Source organism: Jaculus jaculus, chromosome 3, assembly GCF_020740685.1.
Source record: "Jaculus jaculus isolate mJacJac1 chromosome 3, mJacJac1.mat.Y.cur, whole genome shotgun sequence".
Taxonomy (NCBI): Eukaryota; Metazoa; Chordata; class Mammalia; order Rodentia; family Dipodidae; genus Jaculus; species Jaculus jaculus.
The window spans coordinates 5,179,615-5,204,805 of NC_059104.1; the positions used below are offsets into that span (position 1 = coordinate 5,179,615).

At 40.5% G+C, this 25,191-nt stretch overlaps 1 protein-coding gene and 1 non-coding gene across 3 annotated transcripts in view; both read left to right on the top strand.

The window, feature by feature from the left end:
* Nalf1 (NALCN channel auxiliary factor 1) overlaps positions 1 to 25,191 on the top strand; it is a 564,025-nt gene that overhangs the window by 212,084 nt on the left and 326,750 nt on the right. The gene's annotated exons all lie outside the window — the stretch shown is intronic.
* On the top strand, positions 23,937 to 24,044 carry LOC123459688. The gene has a single exon (XR_006636446.1). It is a non-coding gene; the product is annotated as a U6 spliceosomal RNA (small nuclear RNA).

The window sequence follows — 25,191 nt, forward strand, 5'->3', positions numbered from 1 at the left end:
GTCTCAGTTTTTAAACCTTCCATGACTTGCATACTTGCATTGTCCAAATGGAAAATGGAAAAAAAATTATATGTGTGTGTGTGTGTGTGTGTGTGTGTATGTGTATATATATATATATATATATATATATATATATATATATATATATATTCATTTATTTATTTATTTGAGAGAGAGAGAGAGAAAGAAAGAGGCAAATAGAGGATGGACATGTCAGGGCCTCCAGCCCCTGCAAATGAACTCAAGACACAAGGGTCCCCTTGTGCATCTGGCTTCAGTGGGTCCTGGGAGTTGAACCTGTTTCCTTTGGCTTTATAGGCAAATGCCTTAACTGCTAAGCCATCTCTCCAGCCCAAATGGAATATATTTAAAGGCCTGTAGACAGTCCTAAAATCCAATAGTTTCTAAGAAATTGCAAATTCTTATTTCTGTTTTTATCCTGGAAAAAAAAATGCACAAGTCAATTTTAATCTGGACTTTGATGATGATCTTTTGAATCCATGCTGATGGCATTAAGAAACTATTTCATTATTACTTAAGTTACCGTGGTGTGAATGACCTCAAGTAAATGATGTGCACACTAACATATGTTTGTGCCTTGCTGGATGTGAGTGTTGGCACTTACTTGGCGAGTTGCGGACAGTTTTTCACATAGAGTGTTGCCTAGAGGCTACGTATACCAAGAAATGTAAGAATTGGACAAGAGAAAGCCAAGAATGTGTGTGAATGGCAAGAAGGGACAAATATTTTATATCTTCACAAGGTTTTATTTCTCATGTGTGTCTTTCAAGAATGTACCATTACCTACAAAAGCTATTGAAAGTCATGAAAACATAGGCCTTATTCTGAAACTAATGAAATATCTAGTCCTTGATATTTACTGACTTTTAAAGGTTACTGGTATTAACAAAAATGAGAACACACATTTTCTATAGAACTAAATCTAAATATATTAAATATATTAACATGCACTGGTTCATTCCAAATGAGGGTGTTCAGTTAATTTGCCACATAGTACATATCTTTGTTTTTCGTTCTGTTGATCAACCTCACTGTCAGCTTGCGCAGTGGCCAGGCCCCTCACCCTTGCTGCTGTGTGGCAACAGCATTACCTAAGAGTCTAGGAAGCTAAACCTGGGGAAACACTTCCCTAAGCATTTCTGTCTGATCAAGTCATTTTTACAGTATTCTCTTTGTGAGGAAAATGCCTTACAAGGTGCTTTCATACTTTCATGTCCTTGATCTGACAGAAGGTAAGGTCCCCTGATTCCTACATTGTTACTTAGATTTTTTTTTTTTTATTGTTGTCCCAGTGAAAATAATTGGCTGTTTTATTTGTGTGTTTATTTATTTATTTTGTATTATTATCAAGATATTTTGTATGACTTTATCATGTGTTGGTACCCTCGTGTCCCTACCCCCACTCCACTGGGGACTCTCCTCAGTGGGGTTGCAGATATTCCCCCATGGTGTTGTGTTGTTATGCATTGTGGGAGCAGCCCTCAGTTATCTTTGGGGGAAGGGAATGCCTCTGGATATGAAGTCTCAACTGTGGCTCTTATAATCTTTCCACCTCCCCCTTCTGCAAATTCCCTGAGCCCCGGTGGGTGGGTTTTAAGCCCACTTCAGTGATGAGCTCTTAGGACCCTCTGGGTCTCTGTTTCAGTAGGCGTTGAATATCCTTAGAGTCTCTCTTCTACACCCACACACTGATTATGAGGTTTAGCATGGAATCAGTGCTCTTGCTTGTCTCTCTAATTCCTCTATGGTTTCAGCTGTGGCTTGGCTGAATCTATTTAACAATCATACCATCCTTAATCCCAACTTTAAACATGCTTACTTTCTAGTAAAACTATAAGATTTTATGTCTTACACTCTGGTTTTGACTGTCAATTTTCACTCTAAATCTTGCTAGAAGCAGGGACAATAATGTCACAGCTGGAATGCCAGGCTGTCTTACAGTCTCTGCCACACGATTGATTAGTCAGTATTATTTAAGACAGAACCTCTCATAAATTCTCAAGGAGTGAACAGAATGAAGGTTAAGTTACTATTCACCATATTTAGAAGTTACCTTCGTGTAGCTTGTGGAAGGAAAGGATTATTCTGGCTCAGTCTTCCAAGGTGAAGTCCCATCACGGTGGAGAAAGCAGGACAGAACAGTCAGCACGGCATGTCACCTTGTCATGTCCTCTAGGAGGAAGCAGCAGGAGAGAGTTAACTCTGAACACCCAGTAGGACTGAAATCATAGCCCCTCAAACCCACCCCCAGTGACACAACTGCCCCCAATAGGTTCCACATCTCAAAACAAAGGGCTCCACCAGCTCAGGATTTAGTAGGAAGCTTAGTCACAAGCACATGAGGCTAGTGGGGACATGTCGCATTCAAACCACCACACAGTCTATCACGAAAGGCCTCTGACGCACTTCTCTTGTTTCATCTCAAACTTGAACGCAGTGTTTACTGTCCCCATTCCTACCAGATTTCTGATCTTCTAAGTTCCCACCAGAATCATCCATTAACCTCTGCGCATGGCTTTCTCTATCTAGCCTGCTTCTCCAGACATTGCAAAATTTCCACTATAGCCCTGTGTCAAAAGCTTCTTGATTTCATATTAGACAGATATGGTCATGCCTATGATGCCCCTTTGATATTAACATTTCTGTGTTAGAGTTTTCATCACTAGGACAGATTCCTGAAGAGACAAATTTGAAAAAGACATGATTTGGTTTGGTTCTGGGTATCAGAGGTTTTGGCACATTGTTCACTGAACAGGGCCTGTTGTGAGGCTGAGTAGAATGGCGGCAGGGAATTTTATGGAGGCCAGGAAGCAGACAGAGAGAGGCTGTGGACAAGACACTCTCCACAGACTCGATGCTCTCTGTGACCTATGGCTTCCAAACAGCTCTTTTCCTATATTTCTGCCATAGCCCCGAATTATGCCATTGGCTTTGGATTAGGCCTTTGACACATGAGCTCAAGAGGGGACTATGACACCCATGATTTAAGTAGTGTCCCCTGATTTCATGGGGTTTTCAAAATATACATTAATTATCTATGTTACCAGTATTTACTTTGTCTTTCTTTCATCATAACCATCATAAAATTTTTTGTTACCTAAAATAATTTAAATTACTTCAAGATACATTCTAGCAATTCGTTACTATGCATTTGCATATGTATAAAAATCTTTAGATAGGGCTGGAGAGATAGCTTAGTGGTTAAGCACTTGCCTGTGAAGCCTAAGGACCCCGGCTCAAGGCTCTATTCCCCAGGACCCACGTTAGCCAGAGGCACAAGGGGACGCATGCATCTGGAGTTCATTTGCAGTGGCTGGAAACCCTAGTGTGCCCATTCTCTCTCTCTTTCTCTGCCTCTTTCTCTCTCTGTTTCTCTGATATAAATAAATAAAATAAACATAAAAATTCTTTAAATAGCTCATATGTCAATTAGGCCTTTTCAGAAAACTGTTCTGCTTTCCATTAAACTAATGGGAGGAGATCAAAAGCAAGCTGAACCCAGTAGCACTTTACAAGTCTGGGAGTACAATAATCTGTGTCATAAAAATTAAGACAACAGTTATGGGTCCCTCCTTGCATTGTGCCTGATGTCTGACAAAGTATGATAGACAATGTAAAAATGTTCTGATCAAATTTAACATTTCCATACTTTCATACATTTAAAGGTGGGTTCAGGTCCACTCAAATAGTTCAGGGTCTAAAGAGATCTGAAATAATTCTGAGTCTTTGAAGTGTATCGCGGGGCACAGTACCAACCACACTCAGTCACTCAAATGAGGCTGGGCCACTGCATTGACTGAAACCATTCAAAGGGAAGAAGGCTCTGGAATGTTCCCACCATCCATATACATTACAGGTCTTCAATTCCATTTATCCTCATTTGACTGCTTCTTAATAGATTCGGAACTGGGATATCTATGTAAAATAAGTCACTGCTATAAAAAGTAAACTTGAAAGCTGGGCGTGCTGGCTCATGCCTTTAATCCCAGCACTTGGGAGGCAGAGATAGGAGGATTGCCGTGAGTTCGAGGCCACCCTGAGACTCCATAGTGAATTCCAGGTCAGCCTGAGCTAAAGTGAGGCCCTATCTCAAATAACAAAACAAACAAATAAAAAGTAGACTTGAGAACCACTGAAATATCAAATTGATCTGACGGGGTACGGTTACTATTCTTACCCTTAGTAATGCTGTAAGGGATTTGGTTCAACATTGTTGGTCTTTTTACCCTTTGCTTCCTGTCACCATTATCAATTCCTTATATAGAAAGTTGTCACAAATGACCCATGCTTTAGTACTCTGCTTATTCGTCAACCGCAGCTTCTATTGGGGTGGGTTCCCACTGTCCCCATATTGCAGAAGATGGGTAGGAGGAAGAATGCTATATTGGTTAGGGTTCTTTAGAGGAGCAGAACTGCTAGAATTTACTGGATTAGCTTATGGTAGCCCAATAGCAGTTGCAGGCCTGAGAATCAAGGAATTCGGTAGCTGCTCAGTCCATGTGGCCAGATGCCTCAGCAATCCCAACCTGGCGCTGAAAGCCTGGAGGCCTCCTGAGGAACCGCTGGGTTTTAACCCACGCAGGCCTTCACTTGACTCTTGTCTTCAGTCCGCGCTGGTCTTTAATCTACACTGGAAGGCAGTGAGCAGCTCCATCAGCCAAGTGGAAGAAAGGGGCTCTTTTCACCCAGAGCTTCCTGATATAAAGTCTACCCGCTCTGGGGGAAGGGCACACTCTGGAGGAAGGACTTCCTCCTTCAGTAAATCCTTCCTGAAAGCAACCTCTGAGACCCACCTGAAAGGGATTTCTGAAGATTACTAAACAGTCAAGTTGACAACACCGTAAACCATCAACAATGCCATGATGGAGCAGGATAGTCAACATATCTGTATGTAAAGATGTTTGTTAGAGCTCAATGATACCTGTTCAATGTGGGAATTTTTGTGGAGTTGTTGCTTATCACTTAACATTTTTAAGTCATCTCATACTCCTTTACTTGACGTATAACAATTAAACATTTTCTAACTGTGTGATGGTGGCATTATTCAGGACATCAATATTTGTCATAACAGTACAGTCACTAAGATAATTACACTCTTGATGTATGTCTCGTATCTTCCCTGCCCACAGTGAGAAGGAGTGGAAAGAGAATTTCATTCCATTCCAGCGAGACAATAGGCATATCAGTCTACTAATGTGGGGGGGGGGAGGGTGCTTGACAACGTACCACTTCCGCATTTCATGGAGACATCACTCTTCTAGCTGGGGTAGGTCTGTGATTTGTTTGGCCTTCCTGTGCACTACAAGTTATTTACAATGTTATACATTCAAGTGTAGCATTTATCAACTGACTCTGGAGAATTTCTAAAACTCAAGCCATCAAAGAGCACTCTAGCTTACTAGATAATCTTACCCCCTTAGTCAGAATCTAATTATGTATGTGTTATTGTGTTTGGGAAATAACACAGCTCATGTTTTGTATCACAATTGCAACCTAATTACACGTAATTCAGAATACATATGAAATATTATGAAAACTAAACAGTAGCAGTTTTGCTCTTACAAAATTAAATTAATAATTAGAAACAAATAGCCTATTATTTAGAAACAAATATTATTTTACACAGATAATCTATTATTATAGGCTACTATTTAATGTGTATGTGGGGAGATCTCTTGTGTTGATAACTGACCCTCAAACTGAACATTAGCCAGGCATGTTGGTTTACCTGGAGGCTGAGGCAAGAAGATTGTGATTTTTAGGTCAGCTTGGGCTACAGCATGAGAACCTGGCTCAAAAATAAATAATAAGAAAGGAAGGATGGAACAAAAAAATAAAAAGAAAAAAGAGATATGTATAAAATGCATTCATAAAATGAAGTGTTAAAACTTTCAAATAATGAAATATTCCTGTGATAATGATTCAATGCATTTGTAAAATCACAGCATGTTTCAGGAATTGTTTTGCTATGTGAATTATTTTCAGGGTTTTTGTTCTAATATTTTAGCTTCCACTTAGCAAAAAGCTACCAAAATTTAGACATGGATTAATTTTGGCTTTAGTTGCTGTTGTGACCTGGAAAAGTAATTATGATTTTAATTGTGGTGGGAAATAGCATATTTAAATTTACCTTTTTGATTTTCCCACCCCCTCTTATTTGAGTCAATATTCAAAAACTGTACTGTTGAGAAGCAGAAAGGGAAAGACTCAGATAAACAATAATTTGTATAATTCACAAACTGGCATTTGGTTCTTGATTTCTTAAGACTTCTTTCCCGATACTTCTTGTCAACACTGACAAAAACCACAAACAAAAAGCAGGGTCCAAAATATCTTGGCAGCCTCTTGTTTACCGTTCTCTGTTCTGAATAATTTAGACAAATTTTCAATTAAAGTGGACTCCAATTTAAGAAATGATGTTTTCTAACCTTTGATTATTTCAGCATTTTCAAATTCTTAAACTGTTGCTTATAATGACGTCAAATTGTTACACTGCCTCTGAGGATGTTGACCATGCTCTTGGATGCCTTTGGCTACTTTTCATTTTCAATATTCCTGAAAAATGTGGTTGATTCTGGTTCATACACACACAGGATGCCACTGACAGATTACCAAGTATACCTCATTAGGAAAACACAGAAATTAACAGGATATTTTTCTGTGAAATAAAAATTATGTAGCTATAGACTTAAAGGTTGGTCCATCAGAATTTACTCAGTGAAATTCCTTTCATAAACAATAGGCTTATAACTACAAAACGGCATGACAGAAATGGCCAGTGTGTTTCTCTGGTGGTCCCATTCTGTCTAGTCTTTTCTGGAACCCAACCATCACAGCTGAGCACTTGGTAGCTATCCAATTATGTGGGAAATGCCTGTTTTTTTTTTTTATTGTTGTTGTTGTTTGTTTGTTTTTTGTTTGTTTGGGGATTACTTAATTAAATTAACACATTTGTCTCTTTATGGGAAGGTGGTTGATAAGCTTGTGTTTTTTATCTTTTGTTTTGTATGTTTGTTTGTTTTTCACCTGGCACACTTAAGCTATGTCCTTTTCTCAGGGCTTGTTTCATGGCCTGTGTCCTGTCTAGTTGCCATGGTAATGCTTCTGATCTCCCTTTCCCTAGACCCTGTGCACATCCATGTACACCTACTTGTATCCAGAGAGAGAGAGAGGGAAGGAGAGAGTCAAATTGCCTACTGCAATGTGGATCATTAACTTACTTGATGAATTAATTTCTGTGAAGCCACTTAGGGCTTATAAATCAGCACTGCTTTAAAAGACAAAACAAATATTTTATGTATTTTCAAGGAGAAAGAGAGAAAGAGAGAGAACATGTATGTACCAGGGCCTGTTGCTGCCACACACAAACGCTAGACTTATGTACCACTTTACATCTGGCTTTAACTGGGTTCTGGGGCATCGCACTTTGGCCATGAGGCTTGGCAGGCAAGTACATTTAACCACTGAGCCATGTCCCCAGCCCCTAGCCTTTACTTCTTTGGGCATTCTTTCTTTGGGTCCTCCTAGGTGATAGTCATGTGAGAGAACAAAGTCAAATATTTCCAGATCTGCTCACTTCAAGCAAGAGTTACGGGGCCAACCCATGAGGGAAGAACAGTGCTCCCTTATCATTAGAAATACTCCCTTCAGCTGTTCACACTTTTATCCATGCATGTGACCACTTATTCAGCATGTCTTATTGTGCCAGGCCAAGGAGGAGAGCACAAGGATAGGGTGCTTTCTCGTGGGGCTGCAGCCCAGAGGATAGTCTTGACGGGGATCTATGCTGTGTCTCTTCTGCAGGCTGTTAGCACTGCTACAGTAAATACAGGGACCATTGTGATGTCAAAAACTATTTTGATAAGTGCTCGATGTTGAATCAGAGCATATGTCTTTCCTTCACTCATAAACATTGGGAATTTCTGTGCATCTCAGAATAATTTTATTCACTATTTTTGGCCATGTTGATATATGTCCTTCATGCGTCCCCTTCATGTCAGAGGCAAGTCCACCTCCTTCTCAAATCTAGCTATAATCTTCTTGCCTTGTTAACCATTTTTCCTTTCTCTCTATCTTTTTTTTTTCCTTCTCCTGATTTCCCCCTTCCCAGGTAAAAGGAATTGGATTGAGCTTTTGGTGCCAATTATCATTTCTAAAGTGACATTTGTATTTGAAATCTTATTTTTTCTGCAGAGTCACAGATTAAAGCCAAAACACATTTGAAACAGAGAAGGGCTGTTCCAAAGGATAGAGATAGGCAGCGTGTATCTTTTCTACATTGTTAGAATGATCCTCCAAGTGACTGGCTATTGATTGTTGCACTGCCTAATGTTTGAGACTTTTCTCCTAAAGTATCCTCAGTGTAGTCAAAATAAGCCATATAGACAAACACTTCTATAAGCCTTGTGATATGTTTCCTCCCAGGTTCTTTCAGCCATATCGAGCCTTAGAGCCACTGAAGGAGGAATTTAAACTTTCCTTAATTACCAGACATCCTGAGCATAGCACTAAGCAGTGATACCAAATACACCCAGAATCAGGCATCTGATACATAAGCCATGCATTCCACATGTTCAGATTCAACCAGAGGCTTCCATGTCTACAGATCAAATATATTTGAAAAACAAATATGCATCTGTAGTATATATAGAGAGACTCTTTTTTCTTTTCACTGATTCTTATACAAAGTATAGAGATTGAAATGATATTTACATGTATTAGGAGTGAGAAGTAATCTAGAGATAATTTAAAGCCTACTAGAGGATATGGGTAGGATATATGCCCATGTTATATCTTTATATACAAGGGACTTGGGCATCTGGATTTTGGTATGTAAAATGAGGACTTGGAACTGTACCCCTTGATTGTGAAAGCATAGTGGTATTCATTGGCAGTAACCTCAAATGAAGATTTAAGAGACATCTTGAACCTATCATAAGTTATTAATTTAAAGAAGTGTATTAGATAACACTAAACTAGGAAAATGTAAAGAACTTCACATCATTCCCCACACCACAATATCTTTTTTTAAAAATTATTATCCACAATTTTATCCCCACACACAAATGTTGCGGCCCCTCGGCAGCCAGTGTTGAATGTTATGAAGATCTTAATCTGAGCAGTAGAAGACTGTGTTAGTTTGGGAGCATCTGAGACACCATCCATGGTATGCATAGGCACTGCCTATTTGAATGCTCCCTGCAATCTCCAACCTAGAAAAACCTCAAGGGAAAGCCCTGCATAAAGGCCTCACTCTGTGACTTTTTGAAGATATATCCATGAAACACAAGCTTATCAACTACCTTCCCATAAACATACAAGTATATTAATTTATGTAGGTAACCCAAAAATCATTTGAGAGATACAGGTAACATCATACTTAATCTTTTTTCCTGCAGTATTTTGGAGCCACGGGACATAGAAGCTTCCTGACCTGCGTACTTGAGGTTCATGTACTCTTCACTCACGTTCACTCCGATGGGTCTCTTTGCTGTGAGACCACATTCAGCAGTGCTTAGCTCTTTCTCACCAGTCTGTGAAGTTTGTAAGATGACTATTGAGCCCATTTTTTAAAAGAAGAAAACCGAGTTAAAATTTGTAGTGTAAGTGGGGGAGCTGCAGATGCAAGCCGCCTGCTATTTCCAGGAGCGCCCCCATCAGTGTCTGCGACTAGACGTCCCTTACCTCTGGAGCTGGTTTGAACCATGTGTCCCCCATAAACTCATGCGTCTTGAATGTTTGGTCCCCCGCTGATGGAAATTTGGGAAGTAGAGCCTCCTGGAGGAGATGAGCTGTTGAGGGTGGGCATATGGGCATTATAGCAGGCTCCCCCTTGACAGTGTTTGGCACATTCTCTTGTTGTTGCTGTTGTTACTGTCCACCTGATGTTGGCCAGGAGGTGATATGCATCCTCTGCTCATGGCATGGTTTCCCCTGCCATCATGGAGCTTCCCCTTGAGCCTGTAAGCCGAAATAAACTCCTTCCTTTTGGTGAGGTACTTTACGTCAACAACGTGAAGCTAACTGAAACACTTCTCCTTTTCCCAGTTCTTTCACACACACACCTCTGTACCCAGGGAGAATAGAATGAAAGCTATTGCTTGGCATTATTTGGTCACTCTCCAGAGCTGACAGGGATTTTTTTTTCCCCTCAAATCCTGAGTTTTCTCACTAGATGTTTTAGGACACTACTTAATAACTCTACCTCTATCATATGCAAGCATTCGAACTCAACATAGGGACAAAAGTAACCCAATCCATGCTCTCCCTGAGATGTCAGATGAATGATACTGTCCCAGTCAAGCAGATTTGTGAAGCAGTGATTAAATTAATTAAATATCATGCAGTGATTTTATGAGGTCAGGATATATTAATGACAAAGAAAACAAAGCTAAACACAGAAACCAATGCTTTATTGTCCCAAGGTATTTGTTGTCCATGACTATTATCCAAGAACAGATGGCAGAGACTGTCAGCTGCGTTGTGAGGCCTCTGCACGCAGGAAGTAGGTGGGGATGAATGGTGGGTAATTTCCCAGACTGGAGCCACTGTGCAGAGACTTTGCTGAAATGAGGAGATGCTGGGCCACATCTTCATCATGGATCTTGTCTTAAAACTCTATTTTCCCTGTAAGAAGAAAAACACAGAAGTTTTGTCTTTTGCCTCTATGAAACTTCAGAAATCTAAAATTACTGGCTTGTTCATGCAATAAAACTGGTAAAACCTCATATTTCTTGGAAGATTAATTGACTTGTTTTTGGTCTTTCTAACTACTAGGGGTCTTTGAGTATTTCTTGTTTGCTCAAATGGTCTCGCTGGTCTTGGTTGTTTTGCCTATTTGTCTAAAGGTTTGTTTCTGTAGTTCTCCAGGCTTCTCTCTGTATAATTTCAAGTGAAGAAATGGAAGATATTTTTTGTTCGATTCATTTAAGAAATTGAACATCAACATTTATTTTGGAAATTTTGTGGGGGATACGAAGGTCAATAAGACATCTATTTTGTTCAAATGAGATTGGTGCCTTAATAATGAAAAAGTAACATCCTTAAGGATGAATATGTTTGAACTACAATCTTATTACATTTTATCTGTGAGCATAGTCAATGTACTCATCTTTTGGACCTCTGTTTCCACAATCCATGAAAGGAGAATCAACTTTACTTTGTAATGCCCAGTGAGAATAAAGTATTTTTAATTATTTTTGAAGCGAGCATTATATAGTAGGTACTACTTAAGATATGTATGTGATATTGGTAATAATAATCCTCCCTATCATGGCAATATGATTTATGGGAAGAAATGATTTTCCAATGTAACTCAAAGGGCTGAGTCAGGAGACAGGTGTGCCAATGGTGGGGTGGACTTCCAAATGAGCAGACACCTAAAGGTGGTGAGACCTGCTGCTGCCAGAATGAGCCATCCCGTGATCACAATTGAAAAGCACAAACAAAATAATATGATACACTGTGACCATTTTCCCCTGGCTAAGTGTTATCCTGAAATGGTAATAAAAAATGAGTGTCATACCTGAGATTCTCAGAGGGGGCAATGACTTTAAAAAGCTTTTCTAAATGTTGTCCCATTTGAACATGTAGATGGCTAGTTCATTGAGGTCTGGCTCATGATGTTAAACTGCAGGCACTGGTGGATTGAATGGGGGCAAGGCAGGGATTTTAGACCCAAGGTGTAAAGTAAAAAGCTCTTTTACTTGAGACAGCCAAGCGTTAAAATACTTTCAGTACTTCTGTGCTGAGTTACCTGGCTTATAAGTGGTAGTTTTAGACCATTTCAAATCACAGCTACTTTTATTCCTCTCAGATAGTGATGGAATATGTATAGTTTTTCCCCTGGACATGGTGCATATTCATGTGGATTTCACAAGTGATTATTTGACTAGACTCTTATACCTATGTGTTGAATTACTATAAAAATAGGAGGAAAAGGTCCTCAGATATATCTATAGGATCTAGCACATTTTTATACAATGTTCTATACCTTAAAACCTTTCTCTCTCTCTCTCTCTTTTATTTTTGTTTTTTCAAGGTAGGGTCTCATTCTGGCCCAGGCTAACTTGGAATTCACTATGTAGTTTCAGGGTGGCCTTGAGCTCACCGTGATCCTCCTACCTCCACCTCCCGAGTACTGGGATTAAAGGAGTGCGCCACCATGCCCAATAACCTTTCTTTCTTTAGGTCAGTGACCAGTGATGGGATGGTTCAGAAATTAACCTAAGGTCTTATATTGTAGTTAGACCTGCCTGTTGTGGACAAAATGACAGAGAGACATTAGGAGAAATATTTCCTTCTTAGGATTGGGGTGTATAAAGTCTCTCTTCTTATCTTTGGGTCAGGAAGAGAGGGGGAGGAAAGTAGAGACAGAGGTGGGGTTGAGAAGCTGAATCCAAAGTCTTCTGGGAGAAGTTGTAAGGCATTTTGTGGTTAATGATCACTAGAGGTGCAGTCTATATTGGGTAAAACCATGAATTTTCATCCTCGTCTGATGTCTATTCACACAAATCTTCATGTATTATTCACTGGGTTTGAGTACTTCCAGAAATATTCACCTGGGCATGTCAGACTGAGGAGCCTGGATGTCTCAGGGAAAGTACAGCAACGGTGACAGGTTCCTCGCTGGAGGTTGGGTGTTATTGTAGGGAAGCTGAGATAAGATGTTTACTCTGAAAGTCGCATGTCTTTCTACTGGACTTTAAGTCTATGTAGGGGTTTAAAAAGATCCTCTTAGCAGATCACTTGTGCCATTTTTTATCGCTGGTCACACAGTGAAGAAGGACTTACATGTAAATAGACCATATACACCTTGCCAAATTATACCTGATAATTTACAGTCACTCTGAAGTAAAGTATCTTAGAAAAGAAAAGCACATTACTTAAGGTTTATCTATCTACTTCAGAGTCTTTCCTCCTGAATCAAAGTCTGAAAGATGCAATAAAAAGAGACATAGAAAAGAGGAATTCGGCAGGAAGCAGGTTGAGAACTTTACCTAGGATGAAAAGAGTCACTCTCCTAGGTGCATTCCTGAGAAATGTCTATCACGAACACAAGATTCTAAAGGCTTTCAGAGGGGGAAACAAAGTAACCTGAAGAGAATATGAGATAAGAAAACTCTGGATTTCACAACAGCAAAGCCAACTGAGAAATCAGTTCAGAAGGCACAAAAATAAAAAGAAAAGAAAAGAGACTTCAAGATACACATAGATTGTCAATGAAAGTTCCCAAGATTGCACCACATCTATATAATCTTCCTTCTTCCACCTAGGGGAATTATTCTTAGGACGTTTTTGTCCTTGAACAAAATCTTTTCCTCATTTAGGATATATATGGTCCTATGTGAAAATGTAAAGAAAGAAAATATGGTAGCTCTAGTTTCAAGTGAAACGACCTTCTGGCCAATGTGCTTCTTCACTCAAACTCAGCTAACAGTTCACAAGACTTTATTTTCAGCATTCTTTTCTTACCTTTGTCTTGGAGCTTTTGTCTGACAAGGGCTTTCCTCATAGCTAAGGTCTTCTCTTTGGTCTTCAAGATCACATCTAGCTCTTTCCAACCTTTTCATCCTTTCCTGGCTTCTGTGACAATGCAGAGGTATTTCTGTAGCACTTGGGTTTTCAGGATTATTTTTTATGTTTGCTATTCTAGGGTATTTGTATGTTTTTAGAGTAACCTTACCACATTGTCAGAGCAAAAACTCATGTCTTATACTTGCTAATAAAGTTCTTAGCATGTATTTATAGTAGTTTCTTAATGCCTATGAAATATGAATCCATTTCTTAAGGCTTCTGCCATTTATAGTTATTTGTAGATACCATAAATCAACAAAATTTCCAAGTATATATTCAATTTCACATGGAATGCAGATTTTGTTCATATATAGGGTATGTGAGAGTCAACTAGAATCCACCTAAAAGGAGGATGAGACTCAAATTTCTAAGGAAGCTTTGAAATTTCATAACAAAAATCAATATGGGCAAGTAAATTCCCAAGGGAAATGAAAAGTGAGAGGTTATGAGAACAATGGGATATAAGTGTAAGGAATAATAAAATGAACACTGTCTAGGCTTGCATAAAAGGTGAGGAGAGGTAACAGAGAATATCCTGATGAACTGTGTGAGAAATGATGGCAATCTGAATTGGTGTGGGAGGCGGAAAATAGAAATATCTTGCTTTCTGATGTGGAGTCAGTACAGCCTTAAGATTTCTTGCAAGCATACATCTGACATATAACATTTCTCAGAATACATATGTCGAATCTCTCTCTCTCTCTCTCTCTCTCTCTCTCTCTCTCTTTCTCTCTCTCTCTCTCGTGTGTGTGTGTGTGTAATTTACCTTATTGAAACTATACTCCAACTGGTCTATTTATTCTGTTCATAATTTGGGCATCTCTATTTTCACATAATTTTCTAGTATTGCACAAGGGTCGACGTGTTGGATTTTAATTAAATCTCCAAGACCATTGGGTATGGACGCTTACACCTGTCCTATGATAACTTCCTTTTTGACAAAACAGATAAATAGAGTAAGCCTTCAAGACACATACTAATCATAGAATATACCAGGTATAAACTCACAAGGTTTACTCCTTATTAATAACAGAGTGTCAGTTTACCCAGTGACGGAACTTTGACTTGAAGACTCCACAGCACTGCCCCCCCCCCCCCACACACACATACACACCAATGGTGGGAATTTTTTTAAATATTTATTTGAAAACAAATCATATGCTCAAGAAATGCCAAGAAGAAACAATACTGCAGCAATTGCTCAGCCTTTGATGGATTCTGTTCTGAAACTGTAGTGAGCCTGACAGCCTAATTGAAGTGCCCCCAAGGAACAAGCCAGGCACACAAAGCCGACAGTGCTCCATGCTCCCACTTTTCCTGTAAACAATTGCTTCAGAGCCTTAGTGTTCACAGCCTGAGCCTATGTCCTTCAGTCTTATCTAGCCTCACAGTGTGCACCATGCTTCTCTGGTCCAGGGTGCATTCAATGCCTTTCTTAGATCCTGTTCAGACTTGTATGGTTAGGGTAGAGCTTCTTCCGTCCTTCTTGTGATCTTTCCTTTCATTTCTTAGTCCCCCTTCCCCCTTGGATTAGCCACCAAACCTCTCTCTCTTGTGGATCAGAATCTCACATTCCTTGCCACTGTTGTTAAAATGTTCAGTAATATCTCAAACAATAATAGAAAGTGTGTACAGTAACTTAATCCACCACAATTTTAAGCTCTTTTAAAAATATTTTTATCTTATTTATTTGAGAGAGAAGAAAGATAGAGAGGATGGGTGCATCAGGGGTTTGAGCCACTGAAAATGAATTCCATACTCAAGCATCACTTTGTGCATCTGGCTTATGTGGGTCTTGGGGAATCAAACCTGGGTCCTTAGGCTTCACAAGCAAGAGCCTTAACTGTTAAGGCATCTCTCCAGCTCCCTGATCACCCCTTCTTTCTGTCATTGCCCAGTCGATCTGCAGATGCTAATACTCCTCCATAAGCTTTTCATTTTCTTTTTTTAAAAAATATATTATTTATTTATTTATTTGAGAGAGAAAGAGGGAGAGAGAGAATGGGCATGCCAGGGCCTTCAGCCACTGCAAATGAACTCTAGATGCATGTGCCTCCTTGTATATCTGGCTTACGTGGGTCCTGGGGAATTGAACCTGGGTCCTTTTGCTTTGCAGGCAAATGCTTCAACTGCTAATCCATCTTCTCCAGCCCTTAAGCTCTTTTGTTAAACCCAGAGAGAAAAATCTGCTTATAGTTTTATTTGTTAAGCAATTATTCATTGATTACTTTACATGGGCTAGGCTTAGTTTTGTGCAAAAATATAATAATGAAAACAAGAAGAAAACCTGGATCCCTTCTTCCATGGAACTTGTTTTCTTAAAGGAAGACGGAGGAATCAAACACATGAACAGTAACGTAACTTAAAAGGGAGAGAGGACAAGGGGCTGGGTAATGGAAGGAGGATGGGACGCAGGTGGAATGGGAGATGAGCCAAGGCAGGTCTCTTGGTATTTGAAGAGGAACAGGAATGATGCAAAGATCTAGCATCCACAGAGTTAGTCAGAGCTCCACTCAGGAATAAGAAAAGCAGGTGACAATGCATTTGAGTGGGAGCCAGGCAAAAGTGTTGGGGGACAGTAGGCAGATTCCTGGAGTAGGTTTGCACAAGGGGAAGCAGGATCTCCCCAGAGCAAAGCAGGAAAACTGTACAAGGCAACATGTTACCCAAAGGGTGGGGCCTTCTCTTCACCTTTCTGTCTTCAAAGACTAAACAATGCATGCTGTGAATTGGGTACCTAGGGAACACTGAATAAATATTGCCGGTGCAAGTGGGTACTGAAATAGGCATATGATTACATGGAAATTAGCATCGACATTTGGAGAACAATTTTCAGTCATTTAAGAAACCTAAAATAGCTTAGACAAAAATGATGGAATTTGAGATACATAGTAGAAATAACAGGACTTGTTGATGGAGTTGGTGGGAAAGACGGTGGCGATCAAAGTTCCAGATGTGACTACTTTATCTTGGTGTTCTAATGAGTGTGTACATGACAGCCTGTTTGAGAAATATGTTAAACATTGGTTCAGGATGTATGACAATGAACAGATAGAATAGTGCTGAGTATTTTTATCATTGGCTCCTCCCCCTAGAATTCAGGTGCAACCTAGAAATTTTGCAAATATATATTATGTACATAGTAAGCATAATTCATCTTTCCAGAAATATTAAAAGAAATATGATTCATTGCAGAATAATATGACAATCTAAATGATAGTCAATGCATTTTTCACTTATCAAAAGCATTAAGAAAATACATAATGGGTGTGAATCTAATGTCAGAATATTTACCTGTGAAAGACAACTATAGAAGAGAATATAGAAGATTGGAAATAGACCCCCAAATTTTATTCCTTTCAAATAAGACAGTAATGTGTAGAATGTAGATGCCATAATCACACAGAAGGATGGAAAATTATTACATTAAACTAGTGAAAGAATTGAAAAGTGATGATAATTGAAACTTAGTGAACCTCCCTAAGAAAGGTATGAATGATGTCAAAGATGCAAGTCAGGAAGGCTCCTCACACAAGAAGGGGACCAGGGCACTCTCCCAGGGGCTAAACAACTAGGAAATATGGAAATTGACTGGGCAGAACTTATATGAAAAGGTTTCAAATGTCAATTAAAAAAAAAGAGTCCACAAATGGGATATTTTAAGTTCTAGTGATTGGGGAATAAATACTAAACAAGCAGTTGCAGGTGTTAATAACCGAGGAAGAGCAGTATTCGCGGTTTTAGCCCTGTGAGACTTTAGGTCTCTGTGAGTCCCATGTGAGAGCAGGAAGGTTTTTCAACACATGGACACCCAGAGGCTTGCTGGCTGAGAATTTTCATGTGACGTGCATGAATGAGGAATATTTGTTTTCTTAAAAAAGGAAATGTCTTCAACATGATGCACAAGGATGATCTGGGGATATGACTTAGTAATTAAAGGCATTTGCTTGCAAAGCCTACTGGCTTGGGTTCGATACTGCACTACCCATGTAAATCCAGATGTATAAAGTGGCTCATGCTTCTGGAGTTTGTTTGTAGTGGTAAAAGGCCCTGATGGCCATTAAAATTCTCATTCTTCCTCTCCAAATGAAATAAATAGATAAAAAGATTGGCAAGTATCAGAGCCATGCTTAGGTTAGAAGGAAGAGGAGCACGAGAGGCGTTCACAGAAGGGCAGGAGCAGAGCCTGAAGGGTGCTGGGAAGTCCACAACGCCCGAAGCTGACGTGGAAGGATTCCCACCTACGGGCGGTGTGTGGTGTAGGGGCGGGGGCCATGGGAGCTGCCAGAAGACACAGGTCTTTGCAGCAGAGGCTGTGAAAACTTTGAGAGGAAACTGTATGCTTTGGTCACATAAGTTTCACCTGCCTCGAAGCTGCATGAGGCTATTGTGCACCTTCCTGCCCATCCTCCTCCTCTTAGAGTGACTGCATTCCAGTGAGGACACGTCTCTATAGAAACGGTACCAATTGGTTAGTTAACTTCAACTGCCGACTGTAAGTGCCATGTGTGTTAGTGTATGTGTGTGATTGTGCGTGTTTGTGTGGGTGACCATATGTGTGTGCATGGGTGTGTTTGTGTGTGCATGCGTGTGCATGTGCGCACGTGTAGGAATACACATGGGCCATGGCATGATCATGGAGGGCAGAGAAAACTTCGGATGCTGGTCCTCACTTTTTCTCTTGACCCAGGGTCTTTCTTGTTTTGCCACTGGAAACACCCCTGAGCTTCCAGAGTCTCCTGGCTCCATGTCTCATGCCCGCAGGCACGTTGAGATTACTGGTTCATGTCAATTCCGGTGATCTGAACGCCAGTTGTCAACTTTGTGAAGAAAGATGCTGAGCTACAGCCCAGCTTTAAAGTGCTTATTTCCTACATTTCTGTCTTTCAAACCCGTTGCCTTTAAAGCCCACAGCCTCTCTGTATTGTGTGGGTTGTCCTTGCTCCCTGGGGAAGTTGTCCCTTTCCTTTCCCAGCCTGTGGCAGGCAATTCTGAAATACGCAGGCCAAGAGGCCTTCCCTGGACCAGCTAGACAGCAATTATTGCTTCCCTTGACTCATATCTAGGTGACCCAAACAGGGGATTGTGATAGGTGTACTGCAGCCTCTCACCTTGAATAGTAGCTATCTTTCTGCATGCTTGTCTCCTCTACAGTGTGCAGTCCTTATTGATTGGGCACCAAGATTGGTTCGTCATGGCTTTTCACTCTTGCCTTTTAGACTTTCTCACACTTACCCAGTGCACTACAAATCGTATCCACATAGAGATGTCTCAAAAGAATAGACAAAATATTTCTTTTCTTTGGAATCATGGTTGCTAGCTATTAGGAATTTTAGAACCAGAAATGTAGGATGATATTGAAAATGTACAAATCACCAATTCTGATTATTCTCTGAAATGAAACTTTTTGGTGCATTTCAGTCTCAGTTTGGAATAATAAAAGCTGAGCCATTGTCTCAACAAAGATAACACCTGCCAGAGACAATTCCCTTTCATTATTAAATATTAAATAAAAGCTAAAGAAGATGGTAGACTGCATTCTCATTTCCTGATTTGAATAGGACAGAGAACTTAACCAGGTTTGATCATATCACTTGTTTATTATATTGATGAAAAAACACAGCTCTCACATCAAAGGAGATAAAAGGTAGTTTATTCTGGAGACAAATGTGAGTGACCATGGCCCAGAAACACAGATTTAGGTTACCCTGATTCCATGTTCCAATGTGTTAACAATTTCATGAAGGTTTTATAGTTACACATTTATGCATTTTCTCTTCAACCATGACTTATATTGACCTCAAAGTATAAATCAGAGCCTAAAAGTTGTGTTATATATAGAAAAAAGAAAATCCTCTTAAGTGCTGTGATTTCACAAATTCTCATCCACCAACTGCTGGGTGACTGAAAGTAACAACCATCTTACTCTAAGGAAAGAAAGAGAACATGGATGCTGAGGAATGAACTAATAATAATAATAATAATAATAATAAAATAAATAAATAAATAAAAACTACCTTATGCAGGAGAGAACTTGCAGTCATGTGGACCAAATAGCAAATCCCTCAGTTGATACAGTGAACTTGGCATGTCTTAGTCATGATGTTGTTGGACTCAGTATTTGTGGCCGTTTTTGCTCGTGAGGACATGAAGGTGAGCCAGGTAGAGCATCAGGTTAGCCAGGCGCAGCAGGCTCTGCAATGATGCTGTGCTATGACGGGATGGATGTTCTTGAATGACTCTTGTATCTCGCCCGTCAAACTGCTCCTGGGTGACTCATCCCCACCTAGGTCTTAAGCACAAGATAAGATTGTTTTTTTCTACACAAACAACCCTAATGTTCTGTTTCTTAAGAGTCTGAGATTCTGTTCCTTTTCCCCTAATCTCTACTAGTTTTGAATTATCTGTCAAGATTCTAAGGCCCTACTAATTACAAAATAGCTCATGGGCTTCTGTATTGTCACCACAGTTTTATATCGCTAGTGAATTTGCCTGTAGGTCTTCTCCATTTTGTTCTCCATGAAGACCTTAGTCGCCCATACAATGTAAAAAGGTACCCCGCCCCCACCGCACCTCAAGAATGACTTGAAGGCATTGTTCCTGGGGTGCATTAGCTGAGCCCAGAAAGCTTCAAGGGGCTACACTTACAGTAGGAGGACAATTGTGGGTGACTAGCCAACCTCAAGAGCTGCACAAAGGTCCCTAACCCAGCACTGTCCTTTCCAAATTTCTGTCTTAGAGCACAGGCTCCCATTTGTAATTCAAAGATAACATCTTCCTTAAGAAAGACCTCTCATTGAAATGCAGGTTGAAGCCTCAGCTGCAGGGTTTTCTAGCAGCGGTACCAACCAGAGGCCTGCAGAATAATGGGGTCACTGAGTCTTTTATGATTATGAGACTTTGATTCACTACCAGCAGGTCTTCAGTATGGTCTAAGCCTTGCTTAGCATAATAAAGGCAGTAGCATTTTCCTAAGTACATTTCATGCAAAAGTGATGGTCTTAGCCTCAAATAAAAGTCTTTCCTTCTGTTGATCTCATAAGTTCTCTTAGAGAACTCCAATGGCGAGGTCACTCATTCACATCTGCAGCACTCATGGAGCAGCTGCTGTTGAGTGCGGGTGACAGGGAATTAGTCAGGTAGCTTTATTGTCAAGGAGTCGGTCAGGAAAGGGGCCCAAAAGAGTGAACCACAAAAGATTCACTGTCCAGCTCAGCAGGGCCAGAATTCAGTGTCTGATTTGCCCCCTAGTCAGGTGTTCTGACCTCTTCCTGAGCCAGCTCCTCCCTAGTCCAGACCAACCCAGACTCTCCCAGGCTCCCCTGAGCCAGAAGATAAAGCCCACCATCATACGATTACAAAGAGCTTCTGACCAGGTGGGCAAGGCCTCTTTTAGGCTGTTCATCCCTCCTGAACCCCCAAGCCCTGTGTTCTTGCAGCCCCATCTGAGACAATGAGGGGGAAAGCCTAACTCCCACATGGGCTCAGTACTCCCTAGGCCTTCCTCATGATGGGAGCTCTCTCCATTTCCTTCTCTTAATCTAATTAAGTCTTTCTAAATCTTACCCAGTGATCTGTGGATTTAAATTCTTTACATTCATAAGACAAGTATCTGGACATACCCCAAATTTATTGGTGCATTGGCATATGTTAGTTTATTGGTAAAGGATACCAAGATTCCTATTACACCAGGACTAAACGAGTCATCCAGAAAGAACCTGTGCTCCTGGGAAATAGAAACTCTATCTACTTCAGGTGTGGTGCAAAGAACCACGATAGAAAAATGTACGATGAGTATTAAAGACATTGTTGCCAGGCAGTAATAAGTAATAGAGTAACATAGTGGAAGACAGGGTCGCAGAGTGTGACGGGCAAGGACATTTGCACTTCAGTCACATTTCTCTGAGTGCTGTGACATTCAGGATCATATTTTGATGTGTGAATCAGAAATTCCAAAATAACACAGTCATTAACTATGCATTTCTCCTTCCTGTGTATAAGTGCAGAGGGGCCCTGCAAAGTTTTTGTAATGGGGTCATAAGTGCCTTCTAACCTTACTATGCTCTGTCTTTAATATCCTCTATGCTAATGAATCAGATACTGCCAAGCTGCCTTTGCTGAAAACCACTGACTTCCCTGGGCCCACGGGTAACTGAAAGCAGGGGGAAGCCTGAGCCCTGCCTTCATCTTGTACCTGTCTCCTCCCCTTTAACTAAAGGCAAATCGGTTAGTCTTTGCCATTCTTTTTCTTCTCGAGTAGCTTTTCAGTATCTGAGAAGCTGAACATACAGGGGTCGACCTCTTCTTCCTATGCCTCCCTACCCTGGAAGAGGACAGTTGTCTATGAGGGTGAGGCTGATCCTGGGGCAGAAGTGGTCATCTTCTGACAACCAGCTGGTCTTCTTAAGCAATAAGAACTTAGGACAAGTTTGCAGAACTGAAGCTGAGATAATGATAGATGTATCTTGGCCAGAAATTCTTTGCTATACATGCATATTATCCCATTTTTTTTCTTTTTAAAATATTCTATTTATTTATTTATTTGAGAGAGATAGAGAGTTAGATAGAGGAGAGAACCGATACACCAGGGCTTTTAGCCACTGTCACAGAACTCCAGATGCATGTGCCCTCTTGTGCATCTAGCTTATGTGGGTCCTGGGGATTCAAATGGGGGTCCTTAGGCTTTGCAGGCAAACTCCTTAACCACTAAGCCATTTCACCAGCCCTTATCCCAATTTTTCTTGTACCAAAGCCTAAACCTCATGTTACCACCCCAGAAGACAGACTGGGATCTCTTTATCTGCTCATCTTTCCAAAGAGGCCACACTGAATAAATGTCTCTCTCTGCTTTTTACAAGCACTTATTTCTTTAATTGGTGTACCAGTATAGGTATTGAGCCTTCTCCCTTTGCTGTATCCAGAGATTTTGTCCTAAAGTTCCGGTTCACTAGAATAACATGTGTTCAATTTTCAAAAGCAGGAGAGAAGGATGAAAGATTACATAAGTGGTCTCTGAGTAGGGTATCAGTAAGGAAAATTTCCCTCTGCTCTCTCAAAGATCCTAGAAACAAACTTACATTAGGTAGATTGATAGGAGAAAGAGGTCTCTACATTTATTTAATTATAGTCTTGCATTGTTGTAAGATTTTGGTTCCAGGAGGAATTAATTTCTATAGAGATGCAGGAGCCCCCAGGCCCATGTCCTCCAACTTTTGGGTCCTTGTCCAAGGTGACAGAGAATTGAAAACAGACTCAAAGAAGGGTAAATTATGAATTATAAGGTTTGTTTTAAGGAGAGTTAAGACCCAGAAGGTCCCAAAGGAGGGCTAGAAGGTATGCCCAAGCCAAAATAAGAGAAAATCTCCCTCACATCTATGGGGAAAAAGCTTCTGAAGAAGGTACACATACACACACACACACACACACACACAGACACACACACACACACACACACACCGCTCCCCCCCATACCCACACACACCTCCCCCATCCCCCCCCCACATAACTACATGAAAACATAACCACACACACACACACATAACTACCCCCCCCCCACAAACCAAAAATGAAGCAAGAAAAACCAAAGATCCCACTCATACAGGGAAGACTAAGAGAGAATAAGGAATTCAGAATATAAAGACAGATCACACAAGTAGCAAGACAGGAATTCTTCCAAAAACAACACATATGTAGAAAGCAAGCAGAACAATGCCCAGGGAAAAAGGAATCCTCCCCCTTCCCAGCTATTCTGGGAACAGAGTGAGCTTATTAAAGGAGCCAGCAGGCAAGGACCAGGCTATTCCGGGGCCAAGAGAATGAGAGAGCTTCACAAGTGGGTTATGGGATTTATATGGATCAAGCATCCAATTAGGATGAGGCTCCATTGTTTAATGGAGAGACCTGAATGGCTATGTGGGCTCAGGGGACAAACTCAGGAAGGGCCAGCGACAGGTGTGCAAAGCCTAGGAAGACTTGAAGAAGCAGCAGGAAACTGTTGCATGTGGCCATCTGGGATGAGAATGGATCAGAATTTTGTTCTAGTCCTGTTAGGGCAGGCATCATCCATGTTTTCCTTGGACCTCTACCCCTGGCTGGCCTCCTGAAAGAAGGGATATCTTGCCTTGTATGGGGTGAAGCTTGTAAGTCAAAGACTCTTACATAGCACCAGGCAAAATAATTTTAAGACTTCAATTCAATGAGGCGTAGACAACTGTGTAGAAATATGATTCCACCAGGCCAGGTTCATGGCCTTTCTGTGCAGCACTCCTGATTTTGCAGAGTGGGAAAAGGTCCATTTTTGGAATGGGATTCTTTGACTTACTGTCAAAAAAGATAGGACAGAGCTCACTTTGGCAGCACATATACTAAAATTGGAATGATAACAGAGAAAATTAGCATGACCCCTGTGCAAAGATGACACACAAATTCGTGAAGTGCTCCATATTAAACACACACACACACACACAAAATAGGGGAGAGGGTTATGGTTAACATGCACATGGAAAGATGGTAACGTCAGAATGATAAGTTTAGGGTTCATGGCTACTTTGTTGAAAATAGGCTTTCAGTTTTGATCACTTGCCTAGAGGAAAATGAAGGGTGACAGATTGGAGGTTGGGAGAGAGTTAAGACAAACAGCTCCTGAGGTACCATTTTCGGACCATCAGTGGTAGTGATTCTGTCAACCTTACCTCCTAGAACGTAGTTGTTAGAGTCACCAGAAACTTCAGTCTTTTATCTGTGTAGATGATAAAAGAGGAGGGGTCTGTTTGGAGCAAGAGAAACCTTCTCCAAATACCAATGAGGTGTCAAGTACTGGAGGGTTCTGTTTCCCAAAATCAATTACTTCCAAGGCTCTGTGCCCCAGTAAGATTAAGAAAAAAAAAGAAAAACAAAATCTGATGACAACTTAAGAGATAATTACACCACAATGCACCAAACAAGGATCAGAAGACTACATAAGTAAGTGCACATGCAAGTTAGGAAGATATTGAAGCTGGGCTGTATCCACAGATAGCAATTCTGTTTCTGGGGCTACTTTTTGCTGTGGTCATCAGTTCTCGAACAACAGGGACCAGCACAGGGGCAAACGGTGTAGGAAGATGAAGTAGGGCGTGTGGAGGAGACAGGAAGCCTGCAGAGGGGAGTGTTTGTCCTGATCATCACATGAAAAGATCCCTAGGGAAGCCTGTAGGTTGAGGGGAACAGTTTGAATGTGACTGAGTAGGAAGAAGATGTTGTCACTGGTATGTTTGGAGGAATGGAGTGACATGATTTGACATATATTTTAAGAGGAAAGTATTTCTTGTCTGAATTATTTTTTAAAATAGAAAAAAAAGTTAAAATTAAAATTAAAACAAAAAGAATGAATGATGAATTTGGTTCCCAGACATAGGTGTGCCATTACATAAATTACCACTTTCTAGGGATTTCAAAATGTCATTTGTCTCCCACAAATGAAGAGTCTATTTGCCAATTAATTTGTTCAAAGTGGAGCTAATGATCACATATCTGTCAAGAACTCTGAAGGGCTTCAGGTTTTACTCTCCCTGCAAGCTGGTACAGTGGCCTGCAAAGCTGCATGAATTCTGGTGA